The 17,333-nt window shown below is 45.4% G+C and overlaps 4 non-coding genes across 4 annotated transcripts; all 4 read right to left on the minus strand.

Annotated features, from left to right (window-relative positions):
* Positions 1-1,230: 1,230 nt before the first annotated feature.
* trnas-aga (transfer RNA serine (anticodon AGA)) lies at positions 1,231-1,312 on the minus strand. The gene has a single exon. It is a non-coding gene; the product is annotated as a tRNA-Ser (tRNA).
* Positions 1,313-1,639: 327 nt separating this feature from the next.
* On the minus strand, positions 1,640-1,711 carry trnag-ucc (transfer RNA glycine (anticodon UCC)). The gene has a single exon. It is a non-coding gene; the product is annotated as a tRNA-Gly (tRNA).
* Positions 1,712-2,993: 1,282 nt separating this feature from the next.
* Positions 2,994-3,075, minus strand: trnas-gcu (transfer RNA serine (anticodon GCU)). Its single transcript has one exon. It is a non-coding gene; the product is annotated as a tRNA-Ser (tRNA).
* Positions 3,076-7,208: 4,133 nt separating this feature from the next.
* On the minus strand, positions 7,209-7,297 carry trnar-ucu (transfer RNA arginine (anticodon UCU)). Its single transcript is given in 2 exon segments — positions 7,209-7,244; positions 7,261-7,297. It is a non-coding gene; the product is annotated as a tRNA-Arg (tRNA).
* Positions 7,298-17,333: the final 10,036 nt, after the last annotated feature.

A 17,333-nucleotide genomic window follows, 5' to 3' on the forward strand; every position in this document is an offset into this window, starting at 1 on the left:
TTAGGATGGGTAATCAAGTATAGCTGATTTGTAACCTAATATAATCAAGTGTAGCAAATGTGATCAAAGCAGGAGACCCAGAGAAGTAGTATAGCAGTTACTTATTAGCAAATGCAAACAATAGTCCCTTGGGGGGACAATGGACACAACCCAGCTGTCCAGCTTGAGATTGACCGTAATAAAAAGGAAGTAATAAAGTGAGCATGTTTTTCTTCACATTCGGCCTAAGTCAGCTAAACCACTATTGTTATACAAGCAGAGTCGTAAAGATAAAAGCAAGGGATGTAACCACCATGGTTTCAAGAGGAAAAGAGAGGAAACAGGGAGTGACCAATCTCAAGCAAAACAGATAAAGGGTCAGTGGGTCGTAAAAGCGAGATAAGGATCTTGAGGTATGGAGCTGAAATGTGCTTAAAAAGACTGTAAGCCGATGGCTCGTTGGAGTGTTCCGGACATCCCGGCTTTATTCTCTTGTGCTGGAAAATAAAGTCTACTGCTTGGAGGATTACAACTCAGACTCTCTGTTTCAATCGGGCTACATAAGTTGTCGTCCTGGGGAACCACGACAAGCCCCCTGAACCTGGGGAACAGTCACTGTGAGCATCGCCGGCCTCAGAGGCTTTCACAGTTACTGAGCTGGGAAACTCCAACTAATCCCCGAGAATCCACAGCACAGAGCGAGAGGAGAGGAAAACCTGTCCTGGGAGCTGTCAATCTGAGACACAGTTTGACCTGTCAATGTGCAGATGTGAAGCTGCTCCTTCCATTCCCAATCTGCTATAACCAGGAGTTCCGAACGCCCAATAATGACCAGCTTGCAGCAATGTGTTTGAATGAACACGATGTCATATCATCCAAGCAGCATTTTGAAATGATCATTCAGTGTATTCTGATGAAATGTATTTCTTATGTTCTGTGTCATTCCATAAGAATCTTCCTCTGAAATGAGACCTTGTTTTGACCTTGCGCTCCTGATGCTGTTGTTTTTCAATCTGCTCACATTATGATTTCCCTCATGGAACCAGAGAAAGGGAACAGCACTGAATCATTCGGCTTATCTTGTCCATGCCAGCCCGAGGGCACCCAGGTGTCCTCTTCAAGCTCACCTTCCTGCACTCGGCCCGGAGCCATGGAGCTGAAAGCATGATGGTGATCCACATACTTGGCACCAAAAACCCGATAGGAGTCCCGGCTCTGGGGCTGCCGGAAGCAAACACTTCCAATGATAATCGCTGCGAGCAGGACTCGAACCTGCGCGGGGAAACCCCATGGGATTTCTAATCCAACGCCTTAACCACTCGGCCATCGCAGCTCCACGGGTTATGTGGCTAATATGATCACCTCAGTAGCGTTCATACTAACTTCATCAGGCACCGTTATTGTACAGAGCTCAGTGTGTGAGCTGAAATTTGTTCCTCTACTTTTGTATCTTTGATTCTGACGGAGAACTCACTTACTGGGTCAGAGACTTGTTTTTGTATCTCAGTAATTTTTCATTACAAACAAATTAGTTCCGAATAAAAAGAAAAAGACAAATCTCTATTGTATTTCATTATCGTAAACTGTTGCGCTCGCCCTGGTTTTGTCCACTCGGTTGAAACACAGGAGGAAGTGGATAAAGTTGTAAGTAAATTACCAATGCGATGACCGGGAATCAAACCCGGGTGAACTGCTTGGAAGGCAGCTATACTCACCACTATACCACCATCGCTCACAACGCTTAAGCAGCCCTTATTTGAAGAACAAAGAACAAAAACAGCCCCGGAAACAGGCCCTTCGGCCCAACGAGTCCGCGCCGCCATTTTAATACTACCAGTTCCCGCTCCACCCATGACCCTTATCTATTGTTTTTATGGCCATCCACATTGAGGGAAACTAATTTAGGGACAATTTATTCCTGCCAATCAGCCTAACAGCACATCTTTGGGGTGTGGGAGGAAACCGGAGCACCCGGAGAAAACCCACGCAAGGACGGGGAGAATGTGCAAACTCCCACAGACACCGGCCCAAATCCATGTGTCTGCACAGCTATCAGTGATAGTCACTGAGCTGTCGTCTTGCCCAGTATCTGGTCCAGTTTAGGCACACACTAACGACATGAAGCACTAGGCCAATCTCGAACAACCAAGAGCAGCCCCAGTACGACCCATCGCGTGTATGCCCCTCGTTGGACACAAGGCGGACCGACTTAAACCTGTGAATGAAAAGAGAAAAAACATTATTATCATCCCATATCCTTTTCCATTACCAGGGTCGTCCCAATGCTAATGAACCTTATTTAAAACAATTTCCGATATCCTCCCATCTCCAACCCACTCATGTGCCTGTCTCAGTTACTCTGAAACAACTCCAGCGCGCCTGCCTCTGTTTTTTGTTCACTCCGTTTAAAGTCCAAGAGGCCGCGATCAGGTTCTAAATAAATTATCAGTGCAATAGCCGGGAATCGAGCCCGAGTCAACAGTTCAGAAGGCAGGTACACTCACCACAATACCACCATCGCCCGCTCTGAGTAAGTAATCGTTATTTGCGTTAGTTTTAATTACGGAACTTCCGTCGGTCCTGCACCGACAACAATCCCACCCAGCCTGTATCCTCATAACCCCACATATTTACCGTGCTAATCCCCCTGACACTGAGGGACTATTTAGCATGGCCAATCCCGCTAATACGGCGCTAATTTTCATGGCTGAGCTGCCGATTCTGGAAAGATAAAATCTGCCATTCGGGCCGCAAATGAAGCTGGAGTCTGCTTTGGATCTTCTGAAACCACGTGTTTACCTGGTGGCAAACTCCTGTCCAAAACTGGGGTCCTGACTTGAATCGATCGTCAGCTCCAGTTTCTCATGGGATTAGAAATATTGGAATGTGGAATTGTTCTGGAACATTCACCCCTCAAGCCTGTGTGTCCAACCTTCATCTTGGTTCCGTGAAACTCAAAACACTGAGCGAATCATCAGTTCACCGGCCATAAAGAGACAGAACGAATACACCACCGACGAGGATGGGATTCGAACCCACGCGTGCAGAGCACAATGGATTAGCAGTCCATCACCTTAACCACTCGGCCACCTCGTCATGCAGAGGCTGCTCCCCAAACCACCTCTTGTGTTTTAACATCCGTAACAAAGAACACATTTCTCCCGCAGGATAACGTTGCCTTTCTGCTTTCTCTTGATTCGTTGTTACTTTTCCATTTGATGTAAATCCAGAGAAAGTAAAGAGAGAGACAGTTCACCTCTCTGCTCCCGGTTTGGTTTTGAATTCTCCGAACATGACCCTAATGTAAAACAGAGCAAGTGCTGTGAGTTTGTGGAGCAACAGGAGAGAGTCTGACCTCCCAGTAGAGGGCTGTGTGTCCCAATCACGGAGCTTTTCTGTGTCGCTCTTTGGATTTTGGTTGTTTGCGATTTTTCCTGAAATGACAAATTCCAAATCTGGGATACAAATGAAATTTTAGGGATGATCCGATTCTCATGCTTAGTTATTTTTAATAAACTTATCTATTTGAACAATGTGTGAGGGATATGATTTGTCCAGTGTCGGTACAGTTAGAGCAAGGTTCACAGTCCCAGTTGTTTCTGGGAGTTCAGCAATGGGGAGAGCTGACTGGCTGTGATTTAACCAGAGGATTCACATCTCAGGAGAGGAGCAAGACTGAGAATGCGGAGCCTTCATGATCAATCTCAACAGAACCGGGAATTGATCCCGCGCTGTTGGCTGAATAAACTGTCCAACCAATGGCGACAAATGCTCTGGGCTACTCATTAATGAAAACTAAGACCATCACTGTTTCTATTTGATGGAGTGAGTAGGTGATAGCAGAGGATGGTTTCGATCCATCGACTTCTGGGTTATAGGCCCAGCACGCTTCCGCTGCGCCACTCTGCTCCCAAAGTCAACCCCTCCCTGCTTATTCCTGCTGCCCGCGAGCCAGGAATCTATTCACTGTCTCTTTTGATGACAAACAAAACCCTGGGAAGCTCACCCTGGCTGTATAATAACACGTAACATCACCCCGAATGTAACAGACAGAGAAAAAACACACAGAAAAGCAGTAAAAAAGTATTAGGAAACACTCACAATGAGAGACAGAAAATATTCGAGCAAACCGGCAAGACACTGAGATGGAGAAACTGATTGAGTATGAAAAGGGATTTTCTGTTACACAAAGATAGGCCCTGTTTTGAAATGTATGTTGTGTTGTGTAACTGTGCTCTCTGCTGTGTAACTGTTCTCTCTGTTTGGAACTGTGACTCTCCCGTTGACAGATCTTCACTGTGGTTCTGACAAATTCTTCCCTGTTGTGTAAATGTGTTCCCGGTTTGTAAATATCATCCGTCTTGAGCAGAAGTTTTTACTTCTTTTGTGTGAAATGTTCTCTGTTGTTCTGTGAAGATGTTTTCTGTGGGAAAGAATCGACGGAAGTTTCAAGGCCGCCATTTCTGAGGCTTGCTTTCAATTCCAGCATTGTTTGGGCCGAATGGCCTCCTCCTGTTTCTGTTTTCTATCCATGTGCCTATGTGTTAAATCAGTGAATTTGAATTTCACCAGCTGCCGTGGTGGGATATACTCCGTGTCCCCAAAGATTAGCGCGGGCCTCTGGATTACCAGCCCAGTGACATCACCTTTCATCCCTGTAAACAAAAACAGTTCATTCAGCTCAGCATTAAACCTCTTCCTGAGGAGATTAGAATTCCTGCCACAGAATTTCAATTAGCCGATTGATGCAAAGCATTTTGTCCTCGTTTGGAACATTAACAATTTATCCAGATCAAACATACATTGTGGAACAGTTCTGACCGAAAAAAATGAGATAAGTGAGAATTAAATGAACAAAGTTACAAGGAAAGTAATTCTGAGAAAGCTGTTTGGAAGAAATAGTGGATTTCAGTTAACGGGCGAGGGAATTGGACTTTTAATTCCAAATGTCTTTATTGATGTCAAATTTCACCATCTGCCTTGGTGGTGGTGGTGGTGGTGGTGTGTGTGTGTGTGTGTGTGTGTGTGTGAGAGAGAGAGAGAGACTCTCACATGATCAATCTGTTTGACTGATCATGAATTAGTCCTTTATGTTCCCTCATAAACACTGTGATAGCTTGTCTTTGTGAATTCCTCAGATACACTTGTACCACTGAGACTCTGGTGTGGGGGTGGAGGGTGGGGTGAGGTTTGAAGGCGATGCCGCAGGGTGCTCAGTGTGAAAACAGACGGTTTTAAAGCCGGGAAGTGAAAAGTGAACTTGTCTGTGTGAAGATCACAGAAAAGCTCTGTCTGGTGCTGCGTCCAAGAGACAAGTTTTGGGTTGTCGGTAAATGAACTCCTGCAATGAAAGCACAAAATCAGGAAGATGAAATGCTGGAAATATTCAGCAGCTCCGAAAGCAGCTGTGGAGAAATATCCCTATCGCCAGGATGTAACTCTTCAATTGCAGTGTTCACATGGCTCAGATCTCTCAATCTTAGCACCTTCGGGCAAGGAACAGGTAGAGCGGGAATTGGGCCTGTGTTGACTTGAGCAAACAGAGCAATGCATAAACCCAGTAAATAGGAGATCCCGGTTTCAAATCCCAGCGAGAACTTTGAGGCCTTTCAAGTGATCAGTGCAATTGTACAATTCACAATATCCCATCCTTGCTAATCAGTATTGGCTTTCCCTTTACAGTGGATGATCTACAGAGATAAAATATATTTCGAGATTCCCCACAAATATCTCTACTATTTACACGATCCGGGTATTTTCACCATTTGCAGAAAAAAAATCCGCAATAAATCTAATGCTGTAAATTCATAAATACAGCTTTCCATTTTTTTCCCTCAGGGAATTTCTAACACAGTCGAATGGCCTTAGAGTTACACAATCCCAACAGTGCTGAAGGAAACCATTCTGCCCATCGAGTTTGTACCGACTCTCCAACAGAGAATCGCACATTGGACCTATCCCCGCGGCGCCACACATCCACCCCGGTAATCTCCCTATACAAACACCTTGGGGAACCAAGGGACAATCCAGCATGGCCAATCCACCCAACTTGCTCATCTTTGGACTGTGGGAGTAAACCAGATCACTTGGTTTCCTGAGTTAATTTGCCTGGATCAATATAGATTGAACAGAACTGCACAAGGTTAGCACCATCCAGGACAAAGCATCCCACTTCATTCGCTTCCCACACATAAAAAATCACTTCCTCCACTCAATGACAGCAGTGTGCACCATCTACACGATGCAGCAACTCAGCAAGGCTACTTTTCCAGCACCTTCCAAACCCATGACTACGACAGCCTGGAAGGACAAGCGCAGCAGACACATCAGAATAACACCCCTACATTGCAGGGCACTGATATTTACTTATTGATTTATAAATTGCTGTTGTTGTGCTTGTACATAAGAACATAAGAACATAAGAAATAGGAGCAGGAGTAGGCCATCTAGCCCTTCGAGCCTGCCCCGCCATTCAATAAGATCATGGCTGATCTGTTGTGGCTCAGTTCCACTTTCCCGCCCTCTCCCCATAACCCTTAATCCCCTCTCTTATCAAGAACCCATCAACCTGCTTCTTAAAAATATTTAGCGAGGCAGCCTCCACCACTTCAACGGGCAGAGAATTCCAGAGATTCACCACCCTTTGAGTGAAGAAGTTCCTCCTCAACTCCGTTCTAAACCGCCTCCCCTTTATCTTGAGGCTGTGCCCCCTAGTCCTACTGTCTTTTTTGAGCGGGAAGAGTCTCTCCACCTCTATCCTATCCATCCCATTCATCATCTTATACGTCTCAATGAGATCTCCCCTCATTCTTCTAAACTCTAACGAGTACAAGCCTAGTTTATTCAGCCTCTCCTCATAGCTCAATCCCCTCAACTCCGGTATCAGCCTCGTAAACCTCCTCTGCACTCCCTCCAGGGCCAAAATATCCTTGCGCAGGTGCGGCGCCCAAAACTGCACACAGTACTCCAGCTGGTTCTTTGTGTTCTTTAACCTTTTTTTTATCTTCCAAAAGGAGTGAAATCTTAAATTGAAAAAGATGTTACTATTTCTAACCCAGTCAATGTTGTATTAAACCGGGGTTTGTGATTTATTCTCGAGTCAGTTGTTTCCCTGGGAGCCGGGTTAACAGAAACAGCATGGAGAGATGGCAGAGCAGGAAATGTCGGTGCCGAAAGTGAATCACATCAATGAGGCAGCAAACTGTTTACTACGAATCTGATCCAAAATCCGACTCTGGTGGGATTCGAACCCACAACCTTTGAAGGGCTAATTTAATTATTTAGAAGTCCAACGCCCTTTCCATTGCGCCACAGAGCCACGTGCTGGGAGTCTACTTTCCTTGTCCATCTATGGATTTTTGACAATGTAGAAACTATTCGTAAGTTGAACAATCTCATAGTTTAAACATCAAGAACTGTTAAGAATATGGTGTAACAGACATAACTAGGGCGTAGAGAAAGATCAACTTAATGCGAGATAATCCATTCAAGGTAAGTCTGTGAATTCAGATGTTCAGGATCCAGTCACAGAGGGAGGTGCCGAGGCCCAGGCCGCAGAGTTTGGAGAGGAGTTTTGTGGGAATAGTAGTGTTGAAAGCTGAGCTGTAGTCAATAAATAGGAGTGTGACATAGGTGTCCTTGTTATCTAGGTGTTCCAGGATTCAGTGCAGGGCCAGAGAAATGGTGTCTGCTCTGGACCTTTTGTGGCAGTTGGTACTGGCATGTTTGACAGCAAGTCATTGTCTTGTGAGATGGTCAAAGGTTGTGGGTCCGAATCTCATCTGAGTCCGCTTTTGGGATAAAATGTGAAGAAATCAGGAACTGGTGTGTCAATCTTCTCAGAGAAATAAAACTGCCGCCTGGAACTTCAGAGAGGGCCCTCAGTGTAAAAGGATGACATTCGGCCCATCAAGGCCCATCAAGGCCCATCTGGAGAGTCTGCAGAAGGATCTAGATAGGCTAGGCGAATGGGCCAGGAACTGGCAAGTGGAATTTAATGTTCGCAAGTGCGAGGTGGTCCACTTTGGTAGGAATAATGGTGGGAAGGACTATTACTTACGTGGCGAAAAACTGCAGCAGGCGACGGAGCAGAGGGACATCGGGGTCCTTGTGCATGAGTCGCAGAAACCCAGCCTGCAGGTGCAGCAGGTGGTCAGGAAGGCGAATGGGATGCTGGCCTTCATAGCGAGGGGGATTGAATATAAAAGTAAGGAGGTCTTGCTGCAGCTGTATAGGGCATTGGTGAGGCCACAGCTGGAGTACTGTGTGCAGTTTTGGTCGCCGCACTTACGCAAGGATATTGTAGCCTTGGAGGGAGTGCAGAGGAGGTTTACTCGGCTGATACCGGAGTTGAGGGGGTTGAGCTATGAGGAGAGGCTGAATAAACTAGGCTTGTACTCGTTCGAGTTTAGAAGAATGAGGGGAGATCTCAATGAGACGTATAAGATGATGAATGGGATGGTAGGATAAAGGTGGAAAGACTCTTCCCGCTCAAAAAAGACAATAGGACTAGGGGGCACAGCCTCAAGATAAAAGGGGGGCGGTTTAGAACGGAGTTGAGGAGGAACTTCTTCACTCAAAGGGTGGTGAATCTCTGGAATTCTCTGCCCGTTGAAGTGGTGGAGGCTGCCTCGCTAAATATTTTTAAGACGCGGGTTGATGGGTTTTTGATAGAGGGGATTAAGGGTTATGGGGAGAGGGCGGGAATGTGGAACTGAGCCACGACAGATCAGCCATGATCTTATTGAATGGCGGAGCAGGCTCGAAGGGCTGGATGGCCTACTCCTGCTCCTATTTCTTATGTTCTTATGATAAAGATAATACTGTTCATGCGGTTTACACAAACTTCCAAAAGCACGGAAATTTTTATTCAGGCAGATTAAAGTAAATGCATCAAAATGTGAATTGATTCGTTTTGAAGGAAGAACCCAGATTCAAAACATAAACTACATGGTACAGTTCTAAAGAGGCAAATATGTACATATATCTTCCAAGTTGACAAGGATGATCATAGAGGTTTACAGCATGAAAAAAGGCCCTTCAGCCCAACTTGTCCTTTCTTAACCACCAAGCTACTCCCAATTGCCCGCGTTTTGCCCACATCCCTCGATCGCCATCTTACTCATGTAACTGTCCAAACGCTTTTAAAAAATAAAGTTATAATCACTTCTACTTCTACCTCTGGCAGCTTGTTCCAGACAATCACCATCCGTAAAAAATAAAAATGTCCCTCTGCACCCTTTTGTATCTCTCCCCTCTCAGCTTAAACGTATGCCCTCCAGTTTCAGACTCCCCTACAATTGGGAGAAGATATGGACTATCTCGCTGATCAATGACCCTTATTATTTTGTAGACCTCAGGAAGATCACCCCCAACGCCAGAGACAAAAGTCCCAGTCTATCCAGTCTCTTCTTGTAACTCAAACGATCAAGTCTTGGTAGCGTCCTAGTCAATCTTTTCCGCGCTCTTTCTAGCTGAATAATATCCTTTCTATAATAGGGTGACCAGAACTGTACACAGGATGGTGAGGAGAGTGATCATAATAAATCAGACAGTGCCCTGTGTGTTTTTTTAACAATGGGGTACTGAGTACAAAAGAATAGGAGCTATGTTAAACCTACATTTATATTGGGTTCGGTTTCAAATGGATATTGGTTCCATTTTCTGCAAAGGACGTCAAATTTCGTTCCACAAAGGGCTTTGGTGAACCAGATGGTTATGCCGGTAACTGACAATGGATGAAAGCATAAACCTGTTCTTCATTCCAGATATTTTGTATTGAATTCAAATTCCACCTGCTGCCGTGTTGGGATTCGAGCGCGGGTCCCCGGAGACCCGTTCTTTGAGGGCAGCTCAGACTCAACCACATTGCTGTTGATCCGGAATAACATATAGGCCGGACTGGGTTAGAATTCCGTCCGCAAAAAAAAATCTGTATTTTTTTTTCTAGACAATAGACTCAAGGTCATTAATTCCAGGCATTTTTATTGATCCCGAATTTCAGCATCTGCCGTGTGGTGGATGTGTGAGGGTGCATGTGAGTGTGTGTGGAAGAGAGAGATTAAGTCATTTTCAGTTTGTTTGTGATTGTGAATTAATCCCTTCTGTTCCCTCACAGACACAGAGATCCCCTTGCACCTCTGAACTCTGATTGAAAAACACTTGTACCCCTGTGACCCTGGGAGTGGGGGGTGGGTGGTGGTGGTAGTGGGTGGGAGATGTTTGAAGCCAAGGCGTCAGGATGCTGAGTGTGAAACAGTCGATTTTAAACAATGCGTGTCGGAAACTGAAGAGTGAACTTGTCTGTGAGAAGATCACAGAAAAGCTGTGTCTGGAGCTGCGCCCTGGAGACAAGTTTTGGGTTGTCAGTAAATGAACTCCTGTAATGAAGACACAAAATCAGAAACAGGAAATCCTGCAAATATTCAGCAGCTCCGAAAGCAGCTGTGGAGAGATATTCCTGTCGCCAGGATGTAACTCTCCAATTGGATACTTCAGATTGCTCAGATCTGACACTCTCAACACCTTCCTGTAAGGAACAGGAAGGGCGGGAATTGGGTCTTTGTTGATTTGAGCAAACAGAGCAATGGAGAAGTTAGAGGCTCCTCACCCCCCGGCGGCTTGGGGAAGGATGGGACTCAGATACAGGCCTCTGGCTGGCGTTCAAAAATGGAAAAAAAACATCGAGTTTGTATTGTTATGACATGAAGATGGAATTCAAATCGAATTGTGCAGATTCAAGTATTTGTTGTGGATGTCAGGATGGCCGAGCGGTCTAAGGCGCTGCGTTTAGGTTGTAGTCTCCTCTGGAAGCATGGGTTCAAATCCCACTCCTGATGTTGTTTTTTTTTTCCTCCCTGTTCCAGACACCATCCACACCCGCGAAATATCTCCCCCGGAATGACAATGGTTGCAGGGGCTCAGGAACAGCGACCTCCGGCAAGTTCCATTCCGAGACACATCCCATCCTGTCTCTGAAATATATCACCGTTTCTGTGGCTGGCTGACAATCCGGGAACTCCTTCCCGAAAAGCAATGTATCAGTACAGACACCACATGGACCGCAGTGGCTCAAGAATGAATTCCCTGAAAAGAATTCTCGGAAATAATTAATTTTGGGCAAAAAATGCTTTTCGGGCCAGCGACACACATTTCCCGTACAAATGAATATCTAAAGAAATCACCTGGTGTCACAGGAGAAGCTCATCTGACTTCAGAGCAGAAATCTGTGTGAATCACAACCTGAACACTCCTACTTTTAGACCAGATGTGTGTCTGAATACAGCAAATGGAACCAACTCATGATAAATCGTTTAATGTTTAGCCGAGGAGTTCTGCTGAGTGATGTGTGTGATTCCCTCTGATATACAATGTCGGGGAAAGGCAGATTTGAAAGGTTTACAGGGAAATCGGTGCAGTCTCGATTGGCCACTGGAGGGGTTCTGTACTTTTTGACTTATGATTTTATGCCCAAGCCGTTACATCTGTGGAGAGAGAAACAGGTGGGTCTAGTGAAAGGTCAGGATTTGAAATGTGAGCTATCTCTATTTTCACAGATACTCCCACATCTGAAACTTATTTCCCACATTCCATGCCAGCTGTGACTCTCACCTACGTTTATAGATGCATCATAGAACATAGAACATAGAACATAGAACATTACAGCGCGGAACAGGCCCTTCGGCCCACAATGTTGCGCCGACCAGTCCTATTTTAAAAAAAAAACATTGACCCACTAATCTAAACCACTCCTTTTTCGTCCATAAACCTATCCACCAATCTCTTAAACGCCCCCAAACTAGGCGCATTTACAACTGCAGCAGGCAGGGCATTCCAGTCCCTCACCACCCTCTGGGTAAAGAACCTACCCCTGACATCCGTCCTATAACTACCCCCCCTTAATTTAAAGCCATGCCCCCTCGTGCTAGATTTCTCCATCCGAGGAAACAGGCTATCACCATCCACCCTATCTAAACCTCTAATCATCTTATATGTTTCTATAAGATCCCCTCTTAGCCGCCTTCTTTCCAGTGAAAACAACCCCAAATCCCTCAGTCTCTCCTCATAGGACCTCCCCTGCATACCAGGCAACATCCTGGTAAACCTCCTCTGCACCCTCTCCAAAGCCTCCACATCCTTCCTGTAATGTGGGGACCAGAACTGCACACAGTACTCCAAGTGCGGCCGCACCAGAGTTGTGTACAGTTGCAACATGACGCTGCGACTCCTAAATTCAATCCCCCTACCAATAAACGCCAAGACACCGTATGCCTTCTTAACAACCTTATCTACTTGATTCCCAACTTTCAGGGATCTATGTACACATACACCTAGATCCCTCTGCTCCTCCACTCTATTCAAAGTCCTCCCGTTAGCCCTATACTCAACACATCTGTTATTCCTACCGAAATGGATTACCTCACACTTCTCCGCATTAAACTCCATCCGCCACCTCGCGGCCCAGCTCTGCAACCTGTCCAAGTCACCCTGCAAACTTCGACACCCTTCCTCACAATCTACCACACCTCCGACTTTGGTGTCATCAGCAAACTTACTAATCCACCCAACTATACCCTCATCCAGATCATTAATAAAGATTACGAACAGCAGTGGCCCCAAAACAGATCCCTGAGGCACACCACTCGTAACCGAACTCCATGATGAATAATTACCATCAACCACCACCCTCTGTCTCCTATCTGCTAACCAATTCCTGATCCAAGTACCTAAATTACCACCAATCCCATACATCTGCATTTTCTGCAGAAGCATACCATGGTGAACCTTATCAAACGCCTTACTAAAATCCATATATACCACATCTACTGCCTTACCCCTATCCACCTCTTTGGTCACCTTCTCAAAGAACTCAATAAGGTTAGTAAGGCACGACCTTCCCGCTACAAAACCATGCTGACTATCTCTAATCACTTCATTACTCTCCAAATAACTATAAATCCTATCCCTAATAATTCTTTCTAAAACCTTGCCCACTACAGAAGTAAGACTCACTGGTCTATAATTCCCAGGGAAGTCTCTGCTCCCCTTCTTAAACAATGGGACAACATTCGCTGTCCTCCAATCATCCGGTACTATACCAGAGACCAACGACGACCTGAAGATCAGAGCCAGTGGCTCTGCAATCACCTCTCTTGCCTCCCATAGAATCCTAGGGTAAATCCCGTCAGGACCAGGGGACTTATCTATTTTCAACCCTTCTAGAATATCCAACACATCCTCTGTATCAACTACAATACTTTCTATTTTACACCCCTTCACCCCAGTGACCTCCTCAGCTACATTCATATCGTCCTGTGTGAACACCGAAGAGAAATATAAGCATAATAAGCATAGAAGCATAATTCCTGGTTCTATCAGGGCTTGGTGTGGATCCTGCTCTGCCCAGTACCGCAAGGAGCTACAAAATGTTGTGAATGTAATCCATCACGCAAACCAGCCTCCAATCAGTTGAGTCTGTCTGTACTTCCCGTTGCCTCGGCAAAGAGCCAACATAATTAAGGAACCCACGCAGTCTGGAGAGAGTCTCTTCCAGTTTCCTCCGTCCGGAAAAAGATACTAAAGCCAGAGGCCACGTACCAACCGAATTCAAGAATAGTTTATTCCCTGCTACTGTCAGAAGTTTGATTGGACTTACCTTGCATTAAGTTGATCTTTCTCTACACTGTATGATTGTAACACTACATTCTGCCCTCTCTCGTTTCCTTCTCTATGAATGGTAAGCTTTGTCTGTGGAGCGCGCAAAAAACAATAATTTTCACTGTATGCTAATACACGTGACAATAATAAATCAAATCAAACCAAATCAAACAACTGATCAGATCACATCAGGCTCTGGCGAATGCCTTGTTTCTGGGCTGCAGGGATACATGGTTCTATGTTGCAGACACGCTTGGAAATCTGTTTGGTTTTTGAATCCGTGGCCGACCCATGGACAGTAGAGATTTCATTGAGCTTCTTAAAATTAGCGTCGGAGACACAGAATAATTAACCTTCAATTTCATGAGTTCAGAAACGGTTTGGAAACTTGGTTCATTTTCCAGTGGCTCACAGAGATTTGCCCCAATAAGATTTTAACCGATGCAGCTTTTATCAAATAAATCTCTATCAAACAACACGAGATGGTAATAGGCACAGAATGTTTTTCCATGTTTATGTGAGATTGGGGATGATATCTTATGTTTTTGCTCAATCTGCACCTGTACCTCGGGCAATAAAAATACAATGTAATTAAATAAAAGCATCTCCGCTGTGAAGCACTTTGAAACTTCCAGCCGTTTGGAGAAAAAAAAAGCGCATTTCTTGACAAAATAAAAACAAAATAATGCCGATGCTGGAATCTGAAACAACAAATGAAAATACTGGGAAAAAAGTTCAGCGGATCACACATCAGCTGTGGAGAGAGACCAGCTGAGATTGTCCAGCATGTTCAGACTTGAAGACACCCCGTCTTTCCTCCAAAATTAGAAAGAACATGCATAAGAACATAAGAACATAAGAAATAGGAGCAGAAGTAGGCCATCTAGCCCTTCGAGCCTGCCCCGCCACTCAATAAGATCATGGCTGATCTGTCGTGGCTCAGTTCCACTTTCCCGCCATCTCCGCATAACCCTTAATACCCTTTCTTATCAAAAACCATCAACCCGCTTCTTAAAAATATTTAGCGAGGCAGCCTCCACCACTTCAACGGGCAGAGAATTCCAGAGATTCACCACCCTTTGAGTGAAGAAGTTCCTCCTCAACTCCGTTCTAAACCGCCCCCACCTTTATCTTGAGGCTGTGCCCCCGAGTCCTACTATCCTTTCTGAGCGGGAAGAGTCTCTCCACCTCTATCCTATCCATCCCATTCATCATCTTATACGCCTCAATGAGATCTCCCCTCATTCTTCTAAACTCTAACGAGTACAAGCCTAGTTTATTCAGCCTCTCCTCATAGCTCAACCCCCTCAACTCCGGCATCAGCCTCGTAAACCTGCTCTGCACTCCCTCCAAGGCCAAAATATCCTTGCGTAAGTACGGCGCCCAAAACTGCACACAGTACTCCAGCTGCGGCCTCACCAATGCCCTATACAGCTGCAGCTACTTTTATATTCAATCCCCCTCGCTATGAAGGCCAGCATCCCATTCGCCTTCCTGACCACCTGCTGCACCTGCAAGCTGGGTTTTTGCGACTCATGCACAAGGACCCCGAGGTCCCTCTGCACCGTCGCCTGCTGCAGTTTTTCGCCACGTCAGCAATAATCCTTCCTACCATTATTCCGACCAAAGTGGACCACCTCTCACTTGCCAACATTAAATTCCATTTGCCATTTCCTGGCCCACTCGCCCAGCCTATCTAGATCCTTCTGTAGACTCTCCACACCCTCCGCACAATTTGCAGTTTGATAAGAACGGCAATCGCACCTTTCTGTCTCTACCTGATTTGTGGTTTTGCTTCATGCATCCATCTCATTCTCTTTCCTGCTAATCCAAAAGTCTTAATGAGTTAGTTCAAGCCGCTGTTTGCTGCATTAAATGGTTCTCTGTATTGGGGAAAATAACTGATCTCGTCAGAACTGAGTTGTCGCTCCGGAAGTGTAAGTAAAAAGTGTACAATGCGTACGGGGGTTTTGAGTAGCAGCTCCTCGTTAGTATAGTGGTTAGTATCCCCACCTATCACGCGGGAGACCGGGGTTCAATTTCCCGACGGGGAGTTTATCGCGGTTTTATTATGTCAAATTGTACTTGGCTGTTCTCTAACTTTGAAAACAGAAACAAAGACTGTCAAGGAATGAAACTTTCAAAAATGCAAAAAATGCACAAATACATTTGTACCGACAGTTTTCGTGACCTCAGATCAACATTCGTTCAATTCATCAGCATTATCTCTCACCTTTGACGTGGCGATGACACGGAGTCAACACGTCGAATATTACCCTGATATTAGCACAATGTCAATAAATGCTGTGAGACCTGATTGAGGTGTATAAGAAATGGACAGGGTGGATAGGAAGCTGCTGCTGCCTCACAGCACCAGGGACCCGGGTTTGATTCCCGGCTTGGGTCACTGTCTGTGTGGAGTCTCCATGTTTCCCCATGTTTGCGTGGATTTTCTCTGGGTGAACAAAGAACAAAGAAATTTACAGCCCAGAAACAGGCCCTTCGGCCCTCCAAGCCTGCATCGACCATGCTGCCCGACTTAAATAAACCTCCCTACCGTTTCTGGGACCAGATCCCTCTATTTCCATCTTATTCATGAATTTGTCAAGACGCCTCGAAGAAGTCACAACCGTATCCACTTGCACTACATCCGCGGCAAAGAGTTCCAGGTACCCCCACTCTCTGCCTCATACATCTCCTTTAAACCTTGTCCCTCGCACCTTAAACCTTTGCCTCCTCGAAACTGATTCTCTCACCCAGGGGAAACAAGCTTCTGACTATCCATTCTGTCCATGCCTCTCGTAATCTTGTGGACATCATCAAGTCGTCCCTCAACCTCCGTCGTTCTAGTGAGGACAAATAAAGTTCCTCCAACCTCTCCTCATAACTAATGCCCTCCCGACCAGGCAACATCCTGATAAATCTTTTCTGCACCTTCTCCAAAGCCTCCACATCCTTCTGGTAGCATGGCGGCGAGAACTGAACACTATATTCCAAGTGCGGCCTAAGTATGGTTCTGTAAAGCTCCAACATGACTTGCTAATTTTTAAACTCAGTGCCCCGGCCGATGAAGGCAAGCATGCCGTGTGCCTTCTTAACTACCTTCTCCACCTGCATTGCCACTTTCAGTGGCCTGTGTACCTGTCCACACAGCTCCCTTTGGCTATCAATACTCTTATGGGTTCTGCCATTTACTGTATATTTCCTATCTGTATTAGACCTTCCAAAATGAATTAACCCACATTTGTCCGGATTAAATTCCATCGGCCATCTCTCTGCCCAAGTCTCCAACTGATCTACATTCTGCTGTATCCTCTGATGGCCCTCATCACTACCCACAAATCAACCATCGTTTGCGTTGTCTGCAAACTTACTAATCAAATCAGTCACATTTTCCGCCAAATAATTTATATATTACAAACAGCAAAGGTCCCAGCACTGATCCCTGAGGAACACCACTTGCCACAGCCCTCTATTCAGAAACAAATCCTTCCACTGTGATCCTCTGCCTTCTTTGACTGAGTAAGAAGTCTCACAACACCAGGTCAGATTCCAATCAATTTATTTGATAGTAAACTCACATGCGTTCGGGATTTACCCCTTCGTCGGGTGATGAATGGGCAAACCCTGAAAGCTTTTGGGTTTACAATCAAATAAACTGGTTGGACTTTAACCTGGTGTTGTGAGACTTCTTACTG

The sequence above is a fragment of the Carcharhinus amblyrhynchos genome, unplaced genomic scaffold, assembly GCF_965287045.1.
Source record: "Carcharhinus amblyrhynchos unplaced genomic scaffold, sCarAmb.v2.hapA scaffold_42, whole genome shotgun sequence".
Taxonomy (NCBI): Eukaryota; Metazoa; Chordata; class Chondrichthyes; order Carcharhiniformes; family Carcharhinidae; genus Carcharhinus; species Carcharhinus amblyrhynchos.